The 17,858-nt window shown below is 37.7% G+C and overlaps 1 protein-coding gene across 1 annotated transcript in view; it reads right to left on the minus strand.

Moving 5' to 3' along the window:
• fam107b (family with sequence similarity 107 member B) overlaps nucleotides 1-13,446 on the minus strand; it is a 38,952-nt gene extending 25,506 nt beyond the window's left edge. The window contains exon 1 of the mRNA XM_033967771.2: nucleotides 13,255-13,446. The gene's annotated coding sequence lies outside the window, so the exon portion shown is untranslated. The remainder of the gene's footprint in view (nucleotides 1-13,254) is intronic.
• Nucleotides 13,447-17,858: the final 4,412 nt, after the last annotated feature.

Consider the following 17,858-nt stretch of genomic DNA (forward strand, 5'->3'; position numbering starts at 1 on the left):
CTACACACACACACACACACACCCACACACACACACAGCAGACAAGTCATGCAATAAGAATGTGATGAGCGAGCAAAACAGAGGACGTGTAGTGACAAAGATACAGGCAACAACTGGAATGTGGTTATAGGGCAGTACTAGGCCTCAGGACCAAAACTTGGTTCCAAGTAGGAACAGACTGAAAAGGTTTGGTAAGTACCTGCCTGTATCAGTGAGCCAATAAATACACCGATTTATCAGCAACACAGGTACTTACACATCATGACTGTGCTCTGCACAAACCAATGGCACAAACAGCTCACATTTTAACACAGGCCAACATGTGTCTTACTCGTAAAAACAGAAAAGCTGAAGAAAGAGCTTGCAAAGTTACAATCTACCCACTCGAAAACACGTCAAGTCTCCAGTGTGGAGCCTTTACAGTGTCTCAATAATAACAATAATAATACAGTGTCTGTAATAATAAATCCACATCCAGTCACAGTCTGTAGTGTCCACATGAAGCTGAAGCCAAACAGATAATATGAACCACACTCGCCAAAATCCTTCTCTTCCTTGGTCCTGGTAAAAGCATAATTCCCAAGTAAATGTTCACACACCTCCACACTGGATATATATACTACACCACAAAGATGTATCCAAGCGAGTTTGTGTAAAGTTTGCCATAATCCTCCTCCTCAACTCAGGTAACCACCTAGTAAAAGCATAAAGAGAAAGCATGTGCTCCACAGTGCTACTTTTGATCAAAAGTGCCATACATGAAGAAAACAAAAGTGAAACTTGAACAAGAGTGCACAGCTGACTGTGAGTTATAACTGGACATTGTATAACCTAGTACTATGTTTTAAAATATGAATTAATATTATTATAATGCAATTCAAGAATTAAAAAAAATCTTCTGAACAATATCAGTCATTAATTTACACTTACAAAAAATACAGGCTCCGAATAAAGAACCGTTCAGGAACTGGTATCGTTAAAGTACTTGTATAAAAAAAAATGGTACCCACCCCTATGCAGTGCAGGGCATATGCTATGCATGAATCTAAATGATAAAAATTTCCAATCAATGTTTAAAGATGTAGTATTCAACTTTTCTGGTGGAAGGTGTGCCATTGGCTTGTCTCATGACGATATTATTGCTTTGCCTGGAATGTTCCTCAGTATGGCTTTCAACTACAGTTATCCATCTTGCATTTAATCAATTACAGGATCTTAATACCTTAAAAAACAAGCATTCATACTGTGAACAGGGTCACTTATCCACAGATCTGAGCTGTAAATCGGCGAAGTAAAGGCCAGAGTGGAGCTTTGCCGTCACTGTAATGATTATCAAAACAATAAGACGCTTTATAATTAGATGCAGACTGTACACAACAGACATATTTTGACCTCAAGAGCGGCAGATACAATATATCTGTACTGGAGCAACACATATTTTGCTCAGTTAAATGGGGAAAAAAAGTATGAATTACTGAACTTAGACAAAATTTGGCATTAAAAAGAAAAATAATAATTTAATTCACAACTGCAGTTATCATTTGCTCCTAAAATCATCCATCCATAGTCATACACATCCAGGCCACAAAAAACATGCCAATAGTTGAGTGGCAGATGCTTTCTATTTGGGTCTGAAATCAAAAGTGCTGACTGGGAAATGGGAGGGCGAGTGGAGGGGGTCAAATGGAGGTTCACGCACACCTGTCACTCACGTACAAAGAGCTGTTTAAATGTCCACTGCTCCAGCTGACCCCACATATGTGGCTCATGTACAGGAGCAGGCAAGGAGGGGCAAAACAACTGTGGTACAACTGTCACATGCCTGTACGCTCAATTACACACAGGGAATCCCCATTTCAACTCTCACAAATGGGCTAGTGCCTTCTGTGTGCAGGTTAAGACAATTTATGGACCATTTGAACTCAACTGCCAGGAATACATCAGTTTCTATTCACTTACAGAAGAAGTGGGTCTGGAATACAGCAAGTTGTATTCAGTATCTAATTGGATTTACATAGAAACTAGTGTTGTCACGATACTAAAATTTCAAGCTCAATTTCGATACTAAGGAATACTCAGTATTCAATACATTCCAATACAACTGATGGTAAAAATCACTTCTTTACTTAGACAATAGACTGTCATTTTCAATATTAAATCGTAGTACTTTCTTTTCTTCCATTTGGCCTTATATCTTGTGTAATTCCTCAGTCGTCCAGGTAGGTTCCATAGTAGTCCATGGGCGTATAATAGACTATGGGGTCTTGTACTTGTTCTGATACAGCTCAATCATTCTAAAGCTATTCAGCAAAGTTTCATTTCTGTCCTGTGAATCTGACTTTTTTTAGTATTGATACCTGCTTCAATGTGTATCTACTTTCGATTATAGTTTTAGTATTGACTAGCATCTGATTTTTGATTCTTTTGACAACCCTATGGCAATCACAATGAGATCGTGCAGCACTACACTGATACTCTCACTCTCGTTTAGCCTTCTTCACAATACTGCCCTTGTCACGTTCATGAAGCTACAAACCCAAGTGGTCTATCCCAGTCTATAAAACCTATAAACACAAGCCTAGCACTACTGTGAGAGAGAGGCTTAAGTCTTTGTTACTGCTGCTGGCTGCTCCAATCCCACATTCAAAGCTTTGTGCTCCACTGCTGTTTTCCCATCCGGAGCAGAGGACCGCCCCTCTCCTCACCGCAGATTGGTCGATCCTGGTCCGAGGCTGCGCTGCGATTCGCCAGAGAGCACACCGAGTTGGACTGGGCAGGGTCTTTCTTTGTTTACATGCTGGTACAGAAGACCCCAATAACAACTGTTACCGTGAGCAACCAGACAGGCGCGCAGTGGGCTCAAAGGCAGGTATTGGAGAAACAAAGCAACAAAGAGGACGTTTACGCTGTGTTAACTGGACAAACAGTGTAAAAATATGTAAAAAATACTGCTAGTGAAATGTAAAATTACTACTATACAAGCAATACAGTAACAGAATGTCATTTTCAACATTAAATCATATACTTTCTTTTATACTGCAATGTGGTCTTATATCTGTGTAATCCCTCTGACATCTAGGTGGGTTCCAGAGTGGTCTATGGATCTATATCCTACTGTTCACTCTAAAATGCATATGAAAACCCCTTTATTTTTAATAACAAAGTCAGTGGCATTACTAAATCAGCCCTACTGACATCACTGTAAGAAAATACCAAAATACTGTATAAAAAAAATGGTAGAAAAAGTTCAACAAAGTAACTATTTGTTTTGATGTTTCTAATCTGATGTAGGGTCGTCAAATCAGATACTAATCAATATTTTTTTTAAACTAGTACCAAAACTAGATACTCATTTGAGCAGTATCAGGAGTATCAGTACAAAAAAGTCCCGTCCACACGACAGAAATGAACATTTACTGAATAGCTTTAGAATGATCTTGAGCTGTTTCAGAACAAGTATAAGACACATAGACTAGTATACACCCATGGACCACTATGGAAGCTACCTGGAATACTGAGGGATTACACAAATATAAGGCCACGTGGGAATAGAAAAGAAAGTACTATTATTTAATATTGGAAATCACATTCTATTGTCTAAATAAAGAGTGTTTTTATCATCATCATTGTATCGGAATCAGTATTGAGTATCGAGTCTATTCCTTAGTATGTAAATCAAGTTTGAAATTTTAGTGTCGTGACAACACTCATCTGGCCTGATTTTTTAAAAGTCTGTCAATATGTGGACAATATGCCAATGTAATACACAAGTTACTTTACAGTTCTCTCCCCACAAGTTATATAAAGATTGCAAAAAACCCTAAGCAACATAACCTACAAAAGAAGGAACTGTTTTTTCCCCCAAGCATGCATTTCTATTTTAGTGTCCATCATAGTCATGTGTCTGATACTTGATTAGTTCTACTGGCTCACAACATTTGTCCAGGACCAATCAAATTAGCTGTGAGGTCTTGGTCTTTTGAATAGTTTCAGTTAAGCCAGTTTAGTGTCTTTCTACAGTATGAAGTTGTACCATCTGTATCAGTGCTTTGTGGGACTCTGAAGACTATAAATTACAATCAGATAATTTATAATCATATTACTTTGGGTTGTTCCCTTTTCTGGAGATATCACAGTGCTTCACTGCATCCTCTTCCCTAATTTTGCAACACTGCCTGCAGTTGTCTTGTCTGAATCAGTCAAGTTGAATCAAGTTTTGCATAAAAAGTAATGAATGGAATGCAAACTTAAAATATAGAAATATTATGTTAAACACCTATTGAGAAAATTACTGCAAGTTTATGATTTATTTTTATTTTTTTAAACAAACATTTTAACAGATCTACAAATATTTTTCAATTTTGTAAACCTTCAATGTTATCTTGTCTGTAGATGATACAGAGATTGGGATTGTATCTCACACATCATGGAATTTTCAGTTAGCCTAATGTTAAACCAATGGAGATTTTAGGATATAAAATACTAAAGTTTAGACCTATTCTGAGTCTAATAAATGTATTTACAGCTTATTGGCTTGTATGACTTTTTATAGTATTTTTGCTCCTCCTTGTCTCCTTGGACAATTGGCAAATCTGACAAGAAACAAAGTTTTTTGACATTCGATTACAAGCTCTATTCTCAACATCCAACATGGAGTTTTCTGTCAGGTAGGGCTGAACAAAAATATTCAATTGCGATTTGTCTGAAAACATTGTGATTACACTTGCGATTTATGTTTTAATAAAAGGACTCTGTTCAAAGTTCACATTTCAAACATATCCAGACAAAAATAATGAAATCTGAACTGACATACTAATACAAGATCTAAACTACAGGGTTAGCAGCTTTTATGAAGAATAAGGAGATTTGTTATTTGTTGAGGAAATTACAGTAATTCAAACATTTCTTAGCAATTTGCTAATTACGTCTATTCAAATGGCAATTCCAATTTGATTGCAATTCATCTTGCAGCCCTATGTTGTACTACTGGTTATTTGTTTACTTTTTATATACTTTTTGATCATGCATCTTTATGGACGTTTGGCACATCTGGCCAAGTTCTTAACGTTCCATCCAAGCTGTGCTGTCTGTTGATAGCAGGTATACACACACTCATTCCAAAAACAACTTATGTTAACTTAGATTAAAAAAAGACTGTGCATACAAGGAAATATATGTATATACCCCTACTGTAATCTTGCATTTAAAAGGCGCCATTCCTGATTTTTTCAATCTTAAAAACATGAAAAACAGAAACAGTTTATTTTGAACAGTTTGCAGTGGTCTAACGTTATCGTCACTTACCTTATTCATTCAGAGCATCCTAATTATTCATTATGAGTTTAAAAGCACTTCTCACAACTCTCAGAGACCAATGTGGGGTTTTGCCATGACAGTAAAGCTAACAGCTAGCATGTTGACGCACACTTCCTGATTACTGGACAATAAAATGCTCTATAATTAGATGCAGACCGCACACAAACTTATTTTGACCTCAAGAGCTGAATATACAATATATCTGTGCTGGGGTAAGACCCATTTATCTCAGATATATGGAAAGAAATTGGGTACAGGAACTTTAAATCTGTAATCATGGTTTCATTAAGCCTGTCATGATAACTATATTGACTTCAATATACGAAAGCCAGAACAATATTTTCTGGGGCTCTGTATTTATCCTGTATAGTTTTTCTTTGCACTACTGGGAAATGTTTGGTTATTTTTTGGCTACATGATAAGATTTGGGCCATAGAAGCTTGAATTAATAACTTGTATGACTAAAGTGTTTCATTCTGCTGTTGCAGCTCATTATTTTTTACAGTATTGTAGATTTAGAATTGATTTTGTGGTTAAAAACTACTCTTGGATCATTAGTTTCAGTATTATCATTTATTGTCTATATTTACTTCATCAATATATCGCACTTCAATTTGCGATCGTGACAGACCTAGAGTTCATTCCTTTGCATATTGTGTATGCTGAGGTCAGATCTTATATACTCACTAGATTCTATATCTTGATCCAGGCTTACAAGGAGCCTAATTCAATTCCACTGTGCTCCAATCTCGCAAGACTTCCAACCGACAACCCACAAGAAGCAAAGCATTGTGGGTAGGATAACAGTACCAGCCCTGTACCATAATAACATTACCATGATTGTGTAAAAATCAATATATTTTCTATGCCCACACAACAAACAAGCTAAAGTGGATATTTCTTCAGCGAACAAAACCATAATCCAAACAATCATGCTAGCTCTTTATCTTTCTCTGAAACTCAAAACCAAAACAACACCGTCATAACCATGCCGTAACCGTGGCGACCAAGACCGCAGGCCAATGTAAACACGTCCTTTGTCCTAGTAATACCCGGATCCGTGGATTGCATCATTCATGTTTGTGTTGCATCATAAGAGAGGAGTCAACCGCAAAAAGGGAGAAAAGGGAGGAGGGACAAAAACAACAACAAAACATGCTAATAAAAGCAGTAGCAAACAAAAGACTGTTAGCCCATCTGTTGCGGACTCAACTATAAGTCACCAGGCCATTGTGGATATGGAGACAAACAATGGCTAAAAGGCATAGGGTACCTGTGCATGAACTAAAATAGAAAATTAAATATTACAGTTGTTATGCATCTCCAATCTTATTAATAACAGGTCATTTATCCTTTGGAATAAAGCCATAAAAAGCATCATAAAAGCTCATTTGATTCTTCCCGTATCCCACTGCCAAATATAGCCACTGCCCAAGAGAAGTGCCACAAATCATCCACTCTAAACATTTGCAAAGCTTTAGCAATATTAAAATTTTGTATTACCATAAATTTCAGACTATTGAGCGCACCTGAATATAGGCCACATCAGCTAAATTTTAAAAGAAAATATATTTTGTACATAAATAAGCCGCACTTGAATATAAGCCGCAGGTTTTCATGTTGTAACATGATATATTAACACACACATTGTTTTAATTTAAGACACACTTTTTTTTTTTAAACTGTGCCTGAAAATGGGCACCAACACGCCATTAACATGGGATGATCATATCTGCAGGTTTAGAACATAAAACAGCAACTACACGGGCCATCTACACTTATTTCCTCTGAACGTTTTTGTCATCTTTTTACATTGACCAAGTTCCTCCCGCTGCCGCCTCCAACGTCGCACCATTGGTTCATTAATGCCAAACCTTGAGTCTTTTGACAAATAAATTATTGTTTCCTAGTACTTTTTTCTGCATAAAGAGTAAGTTTTGCATAAGCTTCCGTGCAGGTGTAGTCTCATGAGTGCAAGTTGGGTCAGAATCGTTTTGAGCGTTATTGCCATGCCACCTTTTTAGCCAACTAATCAATCGACAGGGCATGTCATTCAACCAGGGATTTATTTCAGCTACAGCCCTACTAGTTACAGAATACTAAATACCTGCGGTAAAATATATTTTTTATAACATATTCTGTTACAGTTAGGTCCAATGAAAGCACTGTATTTTGAATACTTTCACATTGAGTTGCATTATGGCTTCTCTAATTTGTCCCAGTAGCTAAGGGTCAAATGCAGACAAAGTAGCTGAAGAACAAGCCATGTGATACCACTTATATAACTTACTGCGAAAAGTTCCAAACTACGCAAAATAAAGTAAAGTGATCCTACTCACGTACAACCACAACCACTGAAGTGTTAAAGTGTGAAAAGACACATTCAAACTAAGTCCAAATAAACACGTATGGCCCTGGTTCACAAAGGAGGCACTGGGCTGCAGACGGAGTGCTCAGTCTTTGTTGACATAGCTCATTACAAGGGAAACCGCCGGAGTAATGCAGCTAAGTCTGGAGCTAGCATAGCGCTGGAGTCAGGAGAGAGAGGAGAGCCTGGGTGAGTGTGCTGTGGTCTGAGTAATGCGATCCAGGAGCCCGCAGACCAATGACTGTCAACATACACTGAGGTTAGACAGGTCAGACACTTGTATGTAGAATTTTGACAATAAATACAAGCCTACTTTGATAAAAACTGAGATTACTATATTTATTTATTTAAATTGTATTTATACAGGGAGAGCACATAAGTCAATTTAAAACACTAAAAACAGTTGCGGGTGTGAGTATAGATGTTTGTTACTAGATTATTAAATTGCATTTGTGGCACCAAAGTATCCATTTTTGCTTGTCCTTGAAATATGTTCAATCTTTGTGAAGCAAAACAGCCAACAGCCCCTTTTCCCCATCTCAGTTCTGGTGTAGCCAGGCCTTAGACTTATACAATCATGTGATCTTATATTAAATGCTCCCATATCAATGATTAACAAACAGGTGAGATATTCCGGCTGTCTATGAAGTAGTTCCTTATAAATACATTCTCATAGAGTGCTGTTCTCTTCTAAGAGATAGTGATGGCCAACCTACTTTTCCATAGAGAGTACAGTGATGGGTTTTGAAGTTATGTATGACAAGTTGAAGTTAAGTATGACAAAAAAGACAGAATTTGTTACCGTATTTGCATTTGTGTTTTCACCATACTAACATTTCAAACTCAGTGTTGGGAAAAGGCTTGATAATCAACACTAATTTCTATACAATAAATACAATAAAAACATGTGGACTTACAATAGTTAATATAGATTAGGATCACTCTAAAACTATTCATAAAAGTCACAATTTGTCTTATTAGCATACTTTTTAAACTCAAATTAGTATAAGGTTTTGATATATGTTTTAGTGTCAAGTAGTATCTAAAACAGCATTTATTTCCTTAAAACAAGATTAATATAAGACAAAACTGACCTAAGGTATAGCTGTTATTTATCTCTCATGTAAACACAAAACAACTTTGTACAAATAAAAGTTCAAACGTTCAGACTTTCTGGGCCAACCATGACCAGGAAACAGTCTTATTACATTAATTTATATTTTTAAGACGGAACTAGGACCAAACAATTATTTTACTTGATTTGTAAGGAAAAAACTATTTCCACTCATTAGGTTTTTATGCATTATGGATATTGTGAATACTATATTGTGATAACCTTGTATTACATATAGTGCAGTAGTTAACATAGGCTGTGGTCATTCAAATGAAGGGCATACTCTGGGTCAGTGAGGCTTTCCAGTTCCACACATAGCATTAGAAACATGTAATTTACAGTAACCACCGGCTGACTTTACATCCACATTTAACCCTCTATGTGAACGCCTTTGTCTGCTCGCTCAAATGGACCTATAGCAGTGATTTTGAACCCGTGGTGTAAGCACAGCCTCTGTGGCCCTAAATGTTTTTGTCTGTTAGAGTCTATTTTAGCCATACTACTGTATTAGACCCGGTTTAGTCAAGCCTTTACATCTTAAAGTGGAACTTAACACCTAAACTCCACCCACAATCACACTTAAAATTGAGCGGCTAAACTGGGGAGTACCTGGAGGACTAAAGAAGAGAGTGAGGGGGGAGGAGGGGTGGGGTCTGGAGGTACAAAGTGTGATTGGTCTAACACTTCAAAGTCTGCCCCTGGTATTTGTAATCAGAAAGACCTGGTTGTGATCAGGGCAGTCTTTTGTGATGTCACGTAGTGCTTGAAATTCCAGTAGTCAGTAGAAGCAGCACAGTTTGACTGTTTTTGAACACAAAAGGGGCAAATTTACCTAGTTTACCTTCAAATATCAAAAAATGACTAGGAACAGTAGACAATACTATTAAAATAGTAGGAGGAATGTGGAGTTCCCTCATCACCATATGCAAAACAGAAAGTTACTTTCCACTGCTACACTGTTAACACCCCCTTCACCACTTTGGAGGTCGATAGTGCTTTGGGTTGACACGGTATTTAGTGATGGTTCCAAATAGATTCCACGCAGGTGATACTGACATCTGATATTTGTCTCTGTGTTCTGGCCATCATGTAAAGGAGAAATTTGATCTAATTGTCATTTTTAAAAGTTTTTCATCATGTTGTAATATTGTTTATCAAAAACATACCTGAGGTTGTATTTACTTACTTTCTTACTTCTTGTTGTTCTTTCAGTTAGGCCTGTCATGATAATTACTATATCAGTTTATCATTGAATAAATGATAGCTGGAACAATATATTTTCGGGCTCAATATACATTTTATGTATATTTTCATTGCAATAGTGGGGAGGTTGTTGTTTTTTTAAGTAATAATAAAGTAAGTAACTTCCATGACTAAATGTAGGTTAATTCTGCAATACATTTTTTGCAGCTCAGAATGCCTTTTAATGATACTGTACATTTAAAAAAAATTGATTGAGATTATTCTACTTTGTTGTTATTATATCAGTAGTTTCAATATGATATTTTATTGTGTCATTTCTCTTTAGCAATATATTGGGCTTCAAAATCTCACATCCCACAAAAACCATCCCATGGAATGGCCAATATCGATAATATTTTGTCCATCCTAAAGATTATACCAGCTATCTACCTCTCTTATTTGAAGCTTTCCCTTACTACATAACCCAATACAAGAAATCTCTTTCCAAAAAACTGCAAAATTGTTTTTGGGATGAGCCAAAATATCCTACGGCTTAGGTCCATTGAAGAAAAAAATGTACCTTTTTAGAAACGGGAAACTCTGACCATCTGTAATTCCCACATTCCTGGAGTACGGGCGGCATTCCTTTGGCAGGCAGCAGGATACGAACCTGACTCACAACAACCAAGCAGTGACAGCATGCTCAAGACGGGAAGCACAACACGCAAGCAGAGAGACAGAGATGGAGAGAAGAGAAGGAAGAGAGGGAGAGAGAGGGAGGAGGAGGAGGTGAAGACCACATCACAAAACACATGTAAGACATTTGACAAAGTCCCCGGTCCAAATGATTACCACATGTGCTCAGACTAGACCCCTCCCTGTATATATGTACCCTTTAAACCACTTTTAACTCACCTCAAGCACTTTTGATACATTTGATTAGAATGGTGGTTAACAAACTTTTTATCTGGTGACCCATTTTTTTCTAATTGGTCACCTCTTCCAACCCAAAGATATGGGCTATTAAAATAGGGCTGCATGAATAATCTGATATTAAGAAATGTTTTTTTTTATTTTATTTGTTTTGTGAGGCAACAATTCCAGTGATAAAACAAGGGCTATGGACTAGTGATGCATGCGTTGTCTTTAGACCCACTTTAGTGAGTCCGATTTGGCAAAGAAATGATCAATAGCCTACATAGTGGGGCGAGTCGAGAGGTGTTATGAAAGGCTGACTACCTTCTTGTATCTGTATCTTGTATCATGGTACACATGTATCTTTGCATTAATGCATGTTAAAATGTATTTCCTCATTAGGCTTGTTTCTCTCCGAACAGCTTGGAAAATAAGTACCGGTAGGCGTTTTATCTGTATGCAGAGGGACAGGACTGTTTTTAGCCACAGGGGCAGTGTCTAGATGAACAAAACTCTCCCCGCAAAGATGGGTTGTGGGAGATTGAGAACCAGTAAATTAGAATATGCTATTCAACAGTCTGCTATTTCCACTCTTAACACATGTGGCTAAAAAGAGGTAGTTTATGCATTAAAATAAAATTCAAGTAAAAATAAAAACTGAAACGTATGTTTACAGAATTATAATTTGAATCTACAAAAGGCCAACTTCTCAAAAAATCTTAACATCTCAACCAGTCTGTCAAAAATAGCCCTTCCATGGGTCTCAGAATGATGAAAAAATTAGAACCACTGCCATAGCGATTGACACTTTAAAACAAAATATTATATCTCATGAATGGTAAAAAGTCATGAATGAATGTTCTATATTCACTGGTATATTTGCTGGAGTTGCGTTTTGTATCATTTACCCATGTTTGAGAGATCCTGAATTTTCAGTCCAACCAGTCTCCAGATCTCAAAATGCTCAGATCTACTTTGTGATGTCACTACATGGTAATCCAGGCTAGTTCTATAATCATTTCATTGCTTTCCTTGTCTTCCAACAAACACATACATTTTGAGACTAGGAGCTATTGTGTTAAGCCTCATCTAAATTGCTTGACTTTTCAACGCAACAGTCCTTGTGACCTCTCCCGGCTACCAAGCTCAGTAATCAAAGCTTTGGTAATTGTACTTGTTAACTGTCCAAAATATTTACTTTAAAAGGCGTAGTATGTAACTTTCTTGAGGTGGCCACAAGGTCACCTGCATGATTCCATGGAAATAGAAAGTTAAAGCCATACTTTCAGACATTCTCCGAAGATGAGTTTTATGCCATACTGTACAAGATTATAGCAAAAAGTACAACACATACATGGAAACAAGCAGGCTGGACCAAATAAGAGTCAGGTTTGTGGAGATGCAAGCCTGCCCACAATAAGAATGCATATTTTTCTACAGCCAAATTGTAAGAGCATGCTTTTATTTTATCTAAAAGTTAAATAATTTGGCTTTAAACGTGAAATATGAATGATAGGCTCTCCAGAAGTCACTCAAAACGCATTAATATAAAAAACCAGCAGCCAACAGGAACTTTTACCAGTTTTACACAGCACTTCTGATACCAATAATAAAAGTTCTCCCCCACTTTCTTTCCAGATAACCACACACTTGAAAGAATCAGTCAAGTCGAATCGAAACTCGCATTTGGCACATTTCTGAGACTTGTCTGGGCAAAAGCTCGTGACAGTTGGCTCCTCAATGATGACAGCACCCAAGGGCCCAGAAATCTCACCCAACCCATGTGCCAGGACAACAAAAACTGGGTGACAATGCTCCGGCTACTATTTATGACCCAATTGTACAAGCTAGGCACGTTGTCTGAAAATTTAACGTACGATTTTTCAGGCTAAGTGGTGGTGAATTGCTTTGTTGTACGCTTTCAAAATTGACTGAATAACTATGAAAAACGCACAGTTATGTCATATGTCCAGAAAAACTGTACTACTTTAAGACTTTACAACAATAAACCCGCAAAAACAACACCTTATCTGCTCCAAAATCGACTCCAATCTCAACATCTCTCTAACTGTCCCACTGGCTACTACTACTACTACAGTCAAGCGCTGAAAACAAACAAAAGGCAAGACAATAGAGTTTCAACCAGCGCTACTACGTTTTTTACTTGTTTTGCCCGTGTTTTATTGGCAAATTTTCAGTTTTTAATTCGTAAACTAGCACTTTTCTAAGCCATCGTACGTGCCAGTGGACCGTTACAACGTGCGGCTTTGTTAGTTCCTCCAACGGCTGGGGCTCGCTCGCTTTACGGGAAAAAAAGAAAACAGTACGACCCGAGACGCACGCAGACGCACACACCTACCTCCTCGTGAAGTGTCCAAGTCAACTTCGTGAATTTTTAAAGCGAGCAAAGCGGTCCAGTCCAAGCATGGGTGTACAGTTGCTCCCCGGGTTGAGGTTGAAGGTGGGACGGCTCGGAGGAGTGTTGACTACAAGCAGCGACAGCGGGCAGGAGGATACACTACTAGTCGGGACCCATAGAAAATGTAAATGATCGAGAGAGCGGGGAGGGCGTGCGTGACGTCATAACAGGGGCTCCTCCCAGGCTTCATGGGAGAGGGGAGTCCTCGAGAGCAGGGCGGGGCCATGAGGAGAGGGTGCACGTGCGAACTAATAAAATTACCCACGAAATGGTTTTTGTATTTACTGTAATACTGATATTGTTTGTGATATTTGGCCTTATTTTATGGCATATGATGACTCACTTATTGTTATTCACTTCACCACTCTGTAGTTTTGAAAACACGTAATGCAACATGACTCAAGAAAACGTGTTAATACGTTGTTTTCGATAAATATAGCATTTTCAAAACAATAAATATATAAAAATCTAAAAGTATAGTATGTGTTAGCAATTAATAACTAATAAAAGTAAAAAAAAATAATAATAATTTCCAATTTTAAAGAAGTGCATAATTGTACTCAAGTAACAAGTAACAGTACTGTGACTTCAAAATAATTAGGCTACTTGAGTAGGAGTAAAAAAAAAAGTGGTCTAATAAAATTAGTCAAGTGTACTGTAATTTGAAGTTAATGTAACTCGAAGGACAAAACTATAAATAGGCCTGATGGGAAAAAAATCATTCAAAGAATAGACCACAAAAATGTGAAAGATCATATCTGAAGGAGTGGTACAAAAAAATGTACATGTAACTGAGTATAACCCATCTCCGGTATTACACAACTAAAAACATTAACACTGGACTTGACCTTATCCCTGCCTATGGGGCCACACGGGTCAGTTGTGGCTCTGCTGATTGGGTTACAGTCTGTGGACAGTCAGATACATCCAGGATCAGCCTAGCCAGACAGGAGGCTCTGAAAAGGGACAGTTCCAGACCAGTGGAACATATGGTTCCCCCAGTCCCAGTGAACAAATCAGCCATCTGACCACCCACTGCTGGGGGCTTCTGCAGGGCATCAGGCTTAGTGTCACCTTCAATTGTCTGTGGGTTGTCACTTTTGAAACAGTTCTGCTAATACTATTGTGCTGCGTTCACTACTGTCCCCAACAGTTAGCACATGTACAGCTCCACTGCTACACATCCACAAACTCTGAGGAGATGGACCAAATGATGGACAGAAGCCTTCATGTGTATCCTTATTTAAGCGTAGAGTGTAAATGAGCCTTAACTCTCAAAGTTTTCACATCAAGTAACAATATTAGGCCTTCCAAGTACCAGCAGCACTACAATACAGGTTAGATCTGTGGTGAGGTGAGCCTGCTCAAGGATATTTGGTTATGATAAAATAATAATAATAATGACAATCTGTAATTCAATAAATACAAGTTGATGGATGACATTTATTTATTTTAAATCTTGTTGTAGTCTTTGTGATAATTAAAGGCACTGTACCTTTGATATGTGTAGCACTCTGAACTGAGTTCTAAACTGAAAGTGGTCACAAAACGTGGAACGTCAGGATGAATATTAGAATATGATTGGTTGAAGCATCATAACAGTGGAACAAGCCAAAAAATCAAATTTTGGTTAAATCCAGAAAAGCACAGACATCTTCCCTTTCCACAAACGTACAAGGCACTTAGCTTCTATGTGTTTTTTCACAAACAAAATAGTCCATATTTCACTAAAATAGGCTGAAGTACGTCTGTTGGCGTTGCCATGCTTGTTTTGGTTTGTTTGGGAGCTTTGTGATTGGTCTGCCCGGTTACTTAACCTCAACCTTGAGTCTCTCAAGATGAATTCTTGTGAGTTTGTTAACTCAAATATTGTGAGAATCCATCTTGCTGTGCAAGGTTAGTGGTTCAAAGTTATTCATCACTTACCTTATGCATTCCAAGCATTTGAATTATTCACCACAATGAGTTTAAAAACACTTTTCACTTTTGCGTTGCTGTGACACAACAACTAGCTGCTTTTATGCTCAAATACATGGAGAAAAATTGGGTACAGGCCCTTTAAATGTGATATGAAAAGTAGGCCTATGTAATTTAGATATTTGTCAATATAGTTTCTGTATACTATTAATATATATACATTTCCACATCTAAACCTCACCATTCTGTCAATTTAATTAAGATAAAGTAGGCCTATGAATCGCACATCAGACCAGCAACACACCACATATGTACTTTGGTTCTTATCTCTCCAAGTTTGATTGCATGTTCTTAGACAGTGCCGATTGTCCTGACTATGATAAAGTGTAATCTGCTTATGCCCTGGTCAGATGAGGGGGTAGTGGAGCTCCTTATCCCCGCCACCCGCCTTCCTCCTTCTGCTCCTGCCCCAGTCAAAGCCCCCCTTATCCCATGCACTCAGCTGACACGGGCCTGGCTCATTTGCGTGGGGGTGTACCGTAATCTTTCACAGTACTGTTCATGAGTGTCAAGCTGATACTGTTCTCTGTTGTCATAGCAATTATGCAATTCAACTCTAAATATATCTTTTGAATGTGGAGAAGTTCTCACAAAGTTCTTCAAATCAGGAAGAAATCATTTAGCATAGTATGGATACTTTGCAGCTGATGTCATCAACATTTCCTGTGGTGTGATGCTAACTGTAGGCACTGCTCTGTCTGAAACTCTGTTAGACTTTAATCTTAACTTTATTTTAGCCAAAACGGACCATAAAGAGCTGACTTAGTTGGATATATAACACGTTAGCTGATTTATGTCCCGCTCAAATAAAGTTACAGTCACAAGGCAGCTAGCATTAGCCAACAGTTTGTCAGGCACTCTCACCTTTTTGTTTTTAAAGCTTCTGAAAATGTGTTGTTTAAATGCATGTTATATATTTTCTTTAGTTTTCAGTTTATCTTAAACTTTTTTGGCTGTGTTTGCTTTTGTGAACGTTGTGTCACCATGGTAATGCTGATCATTCCACCATAGACAAACATGCAGAACACCCTCAGCATAATGTCACTGCAAAGTATCAATTGGTTATTTTATGGAATATTACAGCCAAAGCAATTACACCTACATAGAGCTGTCATATATTCCACAACAGGTTACATATTGAGATGATTTTTTACATTTGCATAATCACAAGTAAATCAACTAAAGAAAAGAGGGTGGATGTAGGGGGTAGGTGAAAACAGAAATTTTACGAGCACTCAAGCCTAAAAACAGGATTACTCAAACATAATAGGTCCCCTTTAAAGTAAGCTTTGTTGTTCCTAAATGTGTTTTCTGCATTTGTCAGGAGCAGTGGGACCCATCTCCAGATCTTGAGCTAATCTTGGTCAGGACTACCTTAGCTGGATGATTTGAACTATTGTGCATGTTTTGGATTGATGGGAGAAACTAGAGTGCCCAGAGGAAACCCATTCAGAAATATATGAAGAAGTACATTAATATACATCAAGTAAGGATTCATTCACACTTGTACTATTCCATCCCAGTCTAATCCTGATATAGACATGGTTTGATTCTTACCTGACCAGCCAGAATGCTTTGATAAGCCTTTACAAATCAAGATTCACATTCTAAATTGACTTTCCCTCTCCAACTCATGTTAGTTTTTGCATAATACTAATTTGCATCCTGTAGTTGTTTCATCACCCAAGTGCATCCAACCACACCCTCCACTGACGCTGCTAACAGTAAATGATCTAAAAAGGCAAAATTGAGATGTACAGTGGTCCAGTATCCCTCTGTGTGACTCACATCCTAAAGGTTTAAACAATATTACATGAGTCACTTTGATTGACAGCACAAAGTGACTTCTCTCAGATCTAAGCCCCAACCTCCCTGCCAAACAGGAAACACATGTGGACTGACGTAGACGAGGTTTGATTCATGACAGCTGTTCTATGGTCATTTTCACTCCATATAGTAAATGCCACGGCAATTCTAGCTAAACTAATGTGACTTCTCCATACTATACAACTGCATGTGCTGTGGTTAGAGTTGCAGAAGTTTGTGTTATATAGGGTCTAATTACTTCTGTAAAATTATGAGATGTACCAAGATTCAGGGGAAGTTGCAGCCTTATATGAGGAACATCGTAAATGATTTTAGAAATATCAGCCTATACAAGTTTAAACTGGTAATTTAAAGCTCCTATTCAGAAAAACTGAACTACTTTAAAGGTCATATATTACGCAAAATTGACTTTTGTAAGCCTTAAGTCATATTAGAATGTTGTTACCACATCAAAAACCCGGAGTTGTGCTTTGTTTAATTCACACGTTCGAGTAACCCTTCATTATTAGTCTGTCTATATCTCCAAAGCTCAAAATGCTCTGTTCCACCTTGTGATGTCATGAAGCGGTAGTTTTCAGCTATCTTTTGCCTTTTGCTGAATAGAGATGAGAGATTCCAGGACTGAAATTATCCAAATGAATGTAGTGAACTTTTATGGAGTTTAAAAACATAGTGGAGCACTTCCTGTCTTGCCAAATGACATCACAAGGTGGAACAGAGGGTTTTCTGTTTGAGTGAAG

This window comes from Periophthalmus magnuspinnatus, chromosome 6 (assembly GCF_009829125.3).
Source record: "Periophthalmus magnuspinnatus isolate fPerMag1 chromosome 6, fPerMag1.2.pri, whole genome shotgun sequence".
Classification (NCBI taxonomy): Eukaryota; Metazoa; Chordata; class Actinopteri; order Gobiiformes; family Gobiidae; genus Periophthalmus; species Periophthalmus magnuspinnatus.